The sequence below is a fragment of the Zeus faber genome (assembly GCF_960531495.2).
Source record: "Zeus faber genome assembly, chromosome: 1".
NCBI classification, from domain to species: Eukaryota; Metazoa; Chordata; class Actinopteri; order Zeiformes; family Zeidae; genus Zeus; species Zeus faber.
The window spans coordinates 3,821,925-3,831,924 of NC_137193.1; positions in this window are offsets into that span (position 1 = coordinate 3,821,925).

Here is a 10,000-nt window from a genome sequence, read left to right on the forward strand (position 1 = left end):
AAGAGAAGAAGAGAAGAAGAGAAGAAGAAGAAGAGAAGAAGAGAAGAAGAAGAAGAGAAGAGAAGAAGAGAAGAAGAAGAAGAGAAGAGAAGAAGAAGAAGAGAAGAAGAGAAGAAGAAGAGAAGAAGAGAAGAAGAAGAAGAGAAGAAGAAGAGAAGAAGAAGAGAAGAAGAAGAAGAGAAGAAGATTTTTTTTTGATTTTTAAAGCATCTTTATTTTAACATTTTCCTACACGTTAAAAACAGACTGGAAGCACAGGTCGTCCTCCACCAGGGAGCAGATGGCGTCGTTAAAACACCACAGCTTGATGAAGACGTCCAGACTCTGCATCAGTCTGTGAAAGTTAAAATCAATCAAGACTCTGGCCCTGACCAACGCTACAAACACTCTTCCTAAAACACTCTCCTTTCCCCTCAGTTTGTTCCTCCTCGTGAGGTAGATGGCCATCTTCGCTTCCCCTACTAGAAAATTAAGCAGTCGCCATTTCTCTGCGTTGGCCCTGTAGTATCTAGCCCCAAAAATAAAACAGTTTCTGGACCACTCCTCCTTAAAGAGCTTAAAACTTTCCTTTAAAAGACTAAAAAGCTCTAAAAGTCTGTCGCACTCTGCAAAACAGTGAAACACGGACTCTGGCAGAAGAAGAAGAAGAGAAGAAGAAGAAGAGAAGAAGAAGAAGAGAAGAGAAGAAGAGAAGAAGAAGAAGAGAAGAAGAGAAGAAGAAGAAGAGAAGAAGAAGAGAAGAAGAAGAGAAGAAGAGAAGAAGAAGAAGAGAAGAAGAGAAGAAGAAGAAGAGAAGAAGAGAAGAAGAAGAAGAGAAGAAGAAGAGAAGAAGAAGAGAAGAAGAGAAGAAGAAGAAGAGAAGAAGAGAAGAAGAAGAAGAGAAGAAGAAGAAGAAGAGAAGAAGAGAAGAAGAAGAAGAGAAGAAGAAGAGAAGAGAAGAAGAGAAGAAGAAGAGAAGAAGAAGAAGAGAAGAAGAAGAGAAGAAGAAGAAGAGAAGAAGCCTTTTCCCTCCGTTTGTTTTCCTCTCCAGACAGAGACGGCGTCTGAGGAGTGAAAGTAATTCAGTGTTTTCATTCATCCCGGTGATATTGTTTGTTTGCTGCGGCCGCTATCAGAGCAGAGAGAGAGAGACGGGAGCAGAGAGAGAGAGAGACAGGAGCAGAGAGAGAGAGAGACAGGGTCAGAGAGAGAGAGAGAGAGGAGCAGAGAGAGAGAGACGGGAGCAAAGAGAGAGAGAGACAGGAGCAGAGAGAGAGAGAGACAGGGTCAGAGGAAAGAGAGAGACGGGAGCAGAGAGAGAGAGACGGGGGCAGAGAGAGAGAGAGACAGGAGCAGAGAGAGAGAGAGAGAGAGGAGCAGAGAGAGAGAGACGGGAGCAAAGAGAGAGAGAGACAGGAGCAGAGAGAGAGAGACGGGAGCAGAGACAGAGAGAGACAGGGTCAGAGAGAGAGAGATGGGAGCAGAGAGAGAGAGAGACAGGGTCAGAGAGAGAGAGAGACAGGAGCAGAGAGAGGGAGAGACAGGGTAAGAGAGAGAGAGACGGGGGCAGAGAGAGAGAGAGAGAGACGGGGGCAGAGAGAGAGAGAGAGATGGGGCAGAGAGAGAGAGAGCGACGGGGGCAGAGAGAGAGAGATGGGAGCAAAGAGAGAGAGACAGGAGCAGAGAGAGAGAGACAGGAGCCGAGAGAGAGAGACGGGAGCAAAGAGAGAGAGACAGGAGCAGAGAGAGAAAGAGACAGGGTCAGAGGAAAGAGAGAGACAGGGTCAGAGAGAGAGAGATGGGAGCAGAGAGAGAGAGACAGGAGCAGAGAGAGAGAGACGGGAGCAAAGAGAGAGAGACAGGAGCAGAGAGAGAAAGAGACAGGGTCAGAGGAAAGAGAGAGACAGGGTCAGAGAGAGAGAGAGACAGGAGCAGAGAGAGAGAGACGGGAGCAAAGAGAGAGAGACAGGAGCAGCGAGAGAGAGAGATGTGGGCAGAGAGAGGGAGAGAGAGAGACGGGGGCAGAGAGAGAGAGAGACAGGAGCAGAGAGAGAGAGAGAGAGAGAGACAGGGTCAGAGAGAGAGAGAGAGACGGGGCAGAGAGAGAGACAGAGATGGGGCAGAGAGAGAGCGACGGGGGCAGAGAGAGAGAGACGGGGGCAGAGAGAGAAAGAGACAGGGTCAGAGGAAAGAGAGAGACAGGGTCAGAGAGAGAGAGATGGGAGCAGAGAGAGAGAGACAGGAGCAGAGAGAGAGAGACGGGAGCAAAGAGAGAGAGACAGGAGCAGAGAGAGAAAGAGACAGGGTCAGAGGAAAGAGAGAGACAGGGTCAGAGAGAGAGAGATGGGAGCAGAGAGAGAGAGACAGGAGCAGAGAGAGAGAGACGGGAGCAAAGAGAGAGAGACAGGAGCAGAGAGAGAAAGAGACAGGGTCAGAGGAAAGAGAGAGACAGGGTCAGAGAGAGAGAGAGACAGGAGCAGAGAGAGAGAGACGGGAGCAAAGAGAGAGAGACAGGAGCAGCGAGAGAGAGAGATGTGGGCAGAGAGAGGGAGAGAGAGAGACGGGGGCAGAGAGAGAGAGAGACAGGAGCAGAGAGAGAGAGAGAGAGAGAGACAGGGTCAGAGAGAGAGAGAGAGACGGGGCAGAGAGAGAGACAGAGATGGGGCAGAGAGAGAGCGACGGGGGCAGAGAGAGAGAGACGGGGGCAGAGAGAGAGAGAGACAGGAGCAGAGAGAGAGAGTGAGACAGGGTCAGAGAGCGAGAGAGAGACAGGGTCAGAGAGAGAGAGAGACAGGAGCAGAGAGAGAGAGACGGGGTCAGAGAGAGAGAAAGACAGGGGCAGGGATAGAGAGACGGGGGCAGAGAGAGAGAGACAGGGGCAGAGAGAGAGAGAGACAGGGTCAGAGAGAGAGAGAGACAGAGGCAGAGAGAGAGACAGGGGCAGAGACAGAGAGAGACGGGGGCAGAGAGAGAGAGAGACGGGGGCAGAGAGAGAGAGAGAGAGACGGAGGCAGAGAGAGAGAGAGAGAGATGTGGACAGAGAGAGAGACATGGTCAGAGAGAGAGGGAGATGGGGCAGAGAGAGAGAGAGAGAGACGGGGGAAGAGAGAGAGAGAGAGAGACGGGGGCAGAGAGAGAGACATCGTCAGAGAGAGAGAGAGACATGGTCAGAGAGAGAGAGAGATGGGGGCAGAGACAGAGAGAGACGGGGTAAGAGAGAGAGAGAGAGAGACGGGGCCGAGAGAGAGAGAGACAGGGGGCAGAGAGAGAGAGAGACAGGAGCAGAGAGAGAGAGAGAGACAGACAGGAGCAGAGAGAGAGAGAGACAGGGGGCAGAGAGAGAGAGAGACAGGAGCAGAGAGGGAGAGAGACGGGGCGGAGAGAGAGAGAGAGAGACGGGTCAGAGAGAGAGAGACGGGGTCAGAGAGAGAGACGTGGGCAGAGAGAGAGAGAGACAGGAGCAGAGAGAGAGAGAGAGACAGGAGCAGAGAGAGAGAGAGAGACAGAGAGGAGCAGAGATAGAGAGAGACGGGGCAGAGAGAGAGAGAGAGAGAGAGACGGGGCAGAGAGAGAGAGAGACAGGGCGGAGAGAGAGAGAGAGATACGGGGGCAGATCGACAGGAGCAGCGACAGGTGGGCAAGGAAACCCCCCCAAAGAAAAAAACAAGCCCCCGGAGGAAGCGTGCGTCACGTGCCGGGACGTTTCCACGGCGACGTGGCGTGTGCGGACATGTCAGCAGGAACAAGACGCCGGAGGAAGGAGGGTCAGGCAGGCTGCCTGTTGCCGGGCGGATTAAGCACCGGCACCACCTCGCCGCGCGGTGCGAGGGAGGCGGAGATTTAAACCACATAAAAAAAATTTAAAAAACGAAAAACCTTCAAAACACACCTCTCCAACCGTAATACCTTTTGAAGTACTTCAATATGCTGGATATACAAGTGGCGGCGGCCCAACCTGTGGGGCGAGGGCCGTCGGCGGCCCGGAGACCCCCCGGGGACGGGGCCGGCGGAAGGAGGGTCAGGCAGGCTCCTTGTTGCCGGGCGAATTAAGCACCGGCACCACCTCGCCGAGGCGGAGGCCGGGAAAGCGGAGATTTAAACCACATCAAAAAAAACAAAACGGACAACGATGAAATTAAGATCAAAATGAATCTTCTTCTTTTCTTAAAATTCAAAAGTAAATTTTCTAAAACTGAGTTTCAGGGGATTTACTTTCATCATCAAGGTCCAAAAAGTGGAATTGAGGATTTTTCAAATGCGGGATTTTAATTGTTGATGAGGTGATGGTCAAGATGTATTCCAAATTTTCTTGTGGTGAATTAATTTTGATAAGTAAATATATATATATATATATATATATATTTATAAAATGAGTTTTTTCCATCAATCTCAAAAAGATATTTTCCCAAAATAAGCATTTATTCATGATTTTTTTTATGAATTCAATTTTGAATTAATCCTGATTCAAGAAAATATACATTTTTTATGAAGACAATATATTTTTCATAATACCACCCCCCAACTAAAGCCTTTATTTATGATTGTATGTATGATTGTATTCATGACTGTATTTATGATTGTATTCATGATTGTATTTATCATTGTATTTATGACTGTATTTGTGATTGTATTTATCATTGTATTTATGGATGCATTCATGTCTGTATATATGACTGTATTTATGATTGTACTTATCATTGTATTTATGACTGTATTCATGGCTGTATTAATTAATATATTTATGACTGTATTTACGATGTTATTTATGACATTATTTATCATTGTATTTATCATTGTATTTATCAGTGTATTCATGGCTGTATTTATGACTGTATTTATGACTGTATTCATGATTGTATTGTTTTTTGTTCCACGTTGGGCAGACAGAAGCAGGCCACGCACGCTGGTAAATAAAAGACGGATCCTCATTAACTCCCTCTCCCCAAGATGGGACTTAATCTCTCATTTACACAAATAAACACAGATCACTCAAACAGGCAATCAGCAAACAATCAGCAAACAATCAGCAAACAATCAGCAAACAATTAGGAAACAGACGCAGAGCGAGCGCCGCTGCTCAGAACGGCGCCGCCACGCGACAGCCAATCAGAAGCTGAGATACAGGAGCCAGGAAATGAAGACACGAGGTCTTGAGAAGCTCAAATGAACGGACTTCACTCGGAAGGAGGGCGGGGCGGTGGGTGGCGGGGCGGCAGCGGGCGGGGCGGGGCGGCAGGGCGGGGCGGTGGGGGGCGGGGGGCAGAGCGGCAGGGCGGGCCGGCAGCGAGCGGGGCGGTGGGGGGCGGGGCGGCAGGGCGGGGCGGTGGGGGGCGGGGGGCAGAGCGGCAGGGCGGGCCGGCAGCGAGCGGGGCGGTGGGGGGCGGGGCGGCAGGGCGGCAGGGTGGTGGGGGGCGGGGCGGCAGGGCGGGGCGGTGGGGGGCGTGGGGCAGAGCGGCAGGGCGGGCCGGCAGCGAGCGGGGCGGTGGGGGGCGGGGCGGCAGGGCGGCAGGGTGGTGGGGGGCGGGGCGGGGCGGCAGCGGGTGGGGCAGCGGCAGCAGGTGGGGCAGCGGGTGGGGCAGCGGGGCGGGGCGGCAGCGGGTGGGGCAGTGGCAGCGGGTGGGGCAGTGGCAGCGGGTGGGGCAGTGGCAGCGGGTGGGGCAGTGGCAGCGGGTGGGGCAGTGGCAGCGGGTGGGGCAGTGGGGCGGCAGCGGGTGGGGCAGTGGCAGTGGGTGGGGCAGCGGTGCAGGTCCGTCTGCATCAGGACGGAGGGAAGATAAACGTCAACACATGACGACATTTAAATCCATCAGATCCTCGTCCAAACCTTTATTCCCACACGCTTTACACCACTTCCACTTTAAACGCATGAAACATGTGGAATTGAGAACATATATATATAAACGATATATACTGTATATACAAGCAATATAAATACAAGCAATATATATATATATATATATATATATATATATATATATATATATATATATATAAATAAAATACATAAATTAAAATAAAGATATAGATGTATATTAATAAAATATATATTAATAAAAATACATAATATCAATATAAATATAAATAGAAATATATAAATTTAAAATATATATATTTTCAATGTATTTCATTATTTTGCTGGTGAAAGTAACAGGAGGATATGAAATACAACGACAGTGATCATCGTTTAGTTCTCATCAGTGACTCTCCTCCATGCTGCGTTCAAGGACTTCTGGAGAAACAAATACAGAACGGCTCCATGTTTCTCCGTGATGGTGGCGCACAGAGAGCTGTGTTGGCATTTTAAAACATATTTATCATTGCCCTCATTCATAATTAGATTTGGTAGTCCAATAAGGAGTCGGAGTCCACCAAAAAAAGACGGTCATTGTTTTTTGTCCGAGGACAGTGCCCTAATTTTAAAATATTGTCGGATAACGTTTAATGAGGGCCGGCGATCGGTCAGAAAAAAAAAACCAAACATGTTTGTTTGGTTTTTAACCCTGTTCTTCACTCTTCGTTCACACAGCCTCAGCTCAGCTCAGCTCAGCTCAGCTCAGCTCAGCTCAGCTCAGCTCAGCTCAGCTCAGCTCAGCGCTCAATTCAGATTCACTGCTTGGATCAGATTATTTTGTTCTGCTGTTCACTTTATTTCTTTCAGTGTGGAAGACGTTCGATTCCACTATGAACGGGTCACGCTCCTGAAAGGAGTCGAACAAAGACGTCCCAGGCAGCAGGGGGGCTGAACCGATCCTTGAACAAACTGTTGTTGAACATGAACCGATCCTTGAACAAACTGGTTCAGCTGCTGCGGCTCTGAGCTGATCACACGTGGCTTTCGGCGGAACAGATTCATCCCGAAAGGCCAGGGCCTCAGGCGCCGGGTGGAAGCCAAGCGGCACCGGCGCACGGCAGGACGACCACGCGCCGAGGCCGAGCCAACCCCGTGGGAGGGACCAGGCTCTTAACAAAAAACAAACAACGGCCGAGCCACACGGGGCCGTGACAGAGGGACGCGGAGACGTCGCCGCGTGGGGGCGGAGGAAACGGCAACAAACGCAGCGCCTCCCGCACCGCCATCAGCTGCGTTTGTTGCCGTTTCCTGATGGCGCAGGAGCTGATGGCGGCGCCGGAGCTGGTGGCGGCGCCGGAGCTGGTGGCGGCGCGCGCCAGGAGGGTGTGATGACGCTCTCCTTTCACACCAAACGTCAATAAAAGGCAAAGACGGGAGCTGTGTGTTTTATTTCCCTTCAACTCAACCTGCGACTGTCCCGGGATCCGCGGGTTCGTCGTGTCGAGTGTTCGAGCTTCTGGATGGATCCATGTGGTGACACACACACACGCACACGCACACACACAAAAACATACACACACACACACACACACACACACAAACGTAAACACACAAACACACAAACACCCACAAATGTACACAAAACACAAACATACACAAACATATACACACAAACGTACAAATACAGACACCCACACACACACAAATGTCACACACACACACAAACGCAAAGACACACACACACACACACACACACACACACACACACACACACACACACACACACACACACACACACACACACACACACACACACACACACACACACACACACACACCCCTCGCCCGTCTCAGGGCTAAAGAGTTTGGGGTCAAAGTTTCCTCAGCGCGTCCGGCCCCCGAGGGCCCTTCCAGCCTGGAGCCGTGGAAAAGGGGAGACGCTCACTCTCACGCGGAATCGAACCAGGGACGTGGCGGAACGGCTCGTGGATCTTATCACTTTTTTACTTTTGGGAGGAGGGGGGCGCGGGGTCGCAGGAAGCACTGCTGTCAGGACCCGGCGCCGCGGGGCGACTCCGTCTGACGGGCGGAGCAGCCCGTCGCCCAGCGGGGAGCCGACCCGTTTGGGAAAAGGACGCGGCTCCGCCCGGCGGTCGGGGTCCGCGCCCGCCTCTTTTCCTGCTTGTCGTCCTCTCTGAGCGGTCGCCAGCGCAGGAACCAAAACCAAGTCTGCGTCTTTTCAGAGTCCAACCAGAACACCCTCCGTCCACGGCCGTATTCAAACATGTACAAAACAATACCTTTCACACACGCGTGGCCATTCCAGTTAGCAGCTTGGCCCATTTCCAAAAACAAACCACTTATTGCACCAAAACAGTGCCTTCTCCGGTTTCTCCGCAGTTAGAGAGTCTGACGTCCACATCTGGTTTCTCCAGATCATCTCCACAGAACCTCCACAAAACCCCCCTGAACCCCCCAGAACCTCCACAAAACCCTCTTGAACCTCCACAGAACCTTCACAAAACCTCCACATAACCTCCACCCTTTGCAGAGGGTAGACATAGCGGAGCTTTGCGTTGGGTCAATTCCTGCCGTTTAAACTTATTTCCTCAACAGTGGAGCTGAGTCTGAGACGTGTCAAGGTCACGTCCCTTCAAAGCCTCTGAAGAAACAAACAAAAGCTAGGCTCTGGAGAACCTTCTCAACGTCTCCACCTGAAGCTCCATCCGCCCAGCGCCTGAAAACCCCCGCAAAAAAAACCAAAACATCTCTCCGCCGAATAAAATGTGGTTCTGCTCCTCTGCCGCACCACAGGGGGTTACTTCATTAATTTACCTGGATTCAAAATGTGTTGCGGTGAAATTAGAATGACTCGATTTGCCAATTCACTGCGAGTGCGTTAGTCCCCGAGAAATCCAAATGAACAGCCCAAAAAGCGCGAAGAATAGATTAAATTCTGCACTTCTGCTTGGGCGTAGGTAACAGCACGACTTTAAAACAGGAAATTAGACAAAACCCTTCAACTCTCAGACACGGACGGAAGCTCCCCGGCCAATCTCCGTTGAATCCCGGAAAATAGCGAATCTGACACCAGGGCGTGTCCCTCCCGGGCCGCAAATTCGGCACAAGAAATTCTCTTTTCTTCATCCGTCCATAAGCGTACTCGTTGACCTTCAAGATGGCGGGTCACCCCATCTCTTCAAAAAGGAAAAGCCGGCCCCCTCCGGCGACCCCGGCGACCCTCAAAGCAGGTCCGCGTGGGCCGCTGTTTTTAGGGGAGCGTCTGCCCGGTGACATTTCTCCAAATTGGACGAGGGTGGCGCTTAATGGAGGAGGTGAATTATCCTTCGCGGGACGATAAAAAACAAAAACCATTTGACTCCATCTTGGCCCCAATTACCTTCCGGCCGGAGGAAGCCCGCGCCGAATGAACACATCTGATTGGACGAAAGAGGAGCCGTGGGCAAGTCGTGGGCGGAGTCGGGCGGGGTGCAGTCGTCTCTCCTGATACCGCGCTTCCGCTGGTGTGGCGAACGCTGTGCTTGCGGCGGCATTTCCAGTCTAACCCCACGATAACAGCCAATCAAACGCCAGATCACAGGTGAGCTCCGGCTGCTCCTCAAACAGACTCGAGCGGGCGAGACCGGTTCCAACCACGAGGCACCTCGCTGCCAGAATCACATTCCAAGGGTACCCGGTGTGGAGTCACTCATTCCTCTGGCTGACTCATGGGCATTACAGATTAATAACATATTTAATGGTGGATATTCTTCAATCATAGATACTTGTCAGAACTCGTTTGATCTCGTGTGGAGATGTGGGCGTGAACGTTGACCTTGTTCTCCTCAAAGAGATCTCAATCTCCAGACAATGTGATTCAATCACACGCATGGTTGTTGTTGTTAGCAGTATTAAATAAGTATTAAATACAATCATTCTAAGGTCTGATTTTGACAGTTACGGCTCTCTATATTTTCCATCTGCTGTAGAATTCGGTGTTTGGTTTTGGACAAAATTCAGGGTTGAGCACAACAATGCCACACGACGACTTTTTCCACCATTTATGTCGATTTATAGCAGCTGCAAAACCCTTGAATAAACGGTCGAGCAAAGCAAACAAATGACTCACTCCAACCCCTAGATGTCGAGGAGCCTGAGGAGCCTGAGGATCCGAGTCCCTCGTCGGCCACTTCCTCCGGGAGCGACGTCAACAACGCTACCACGGTAGTA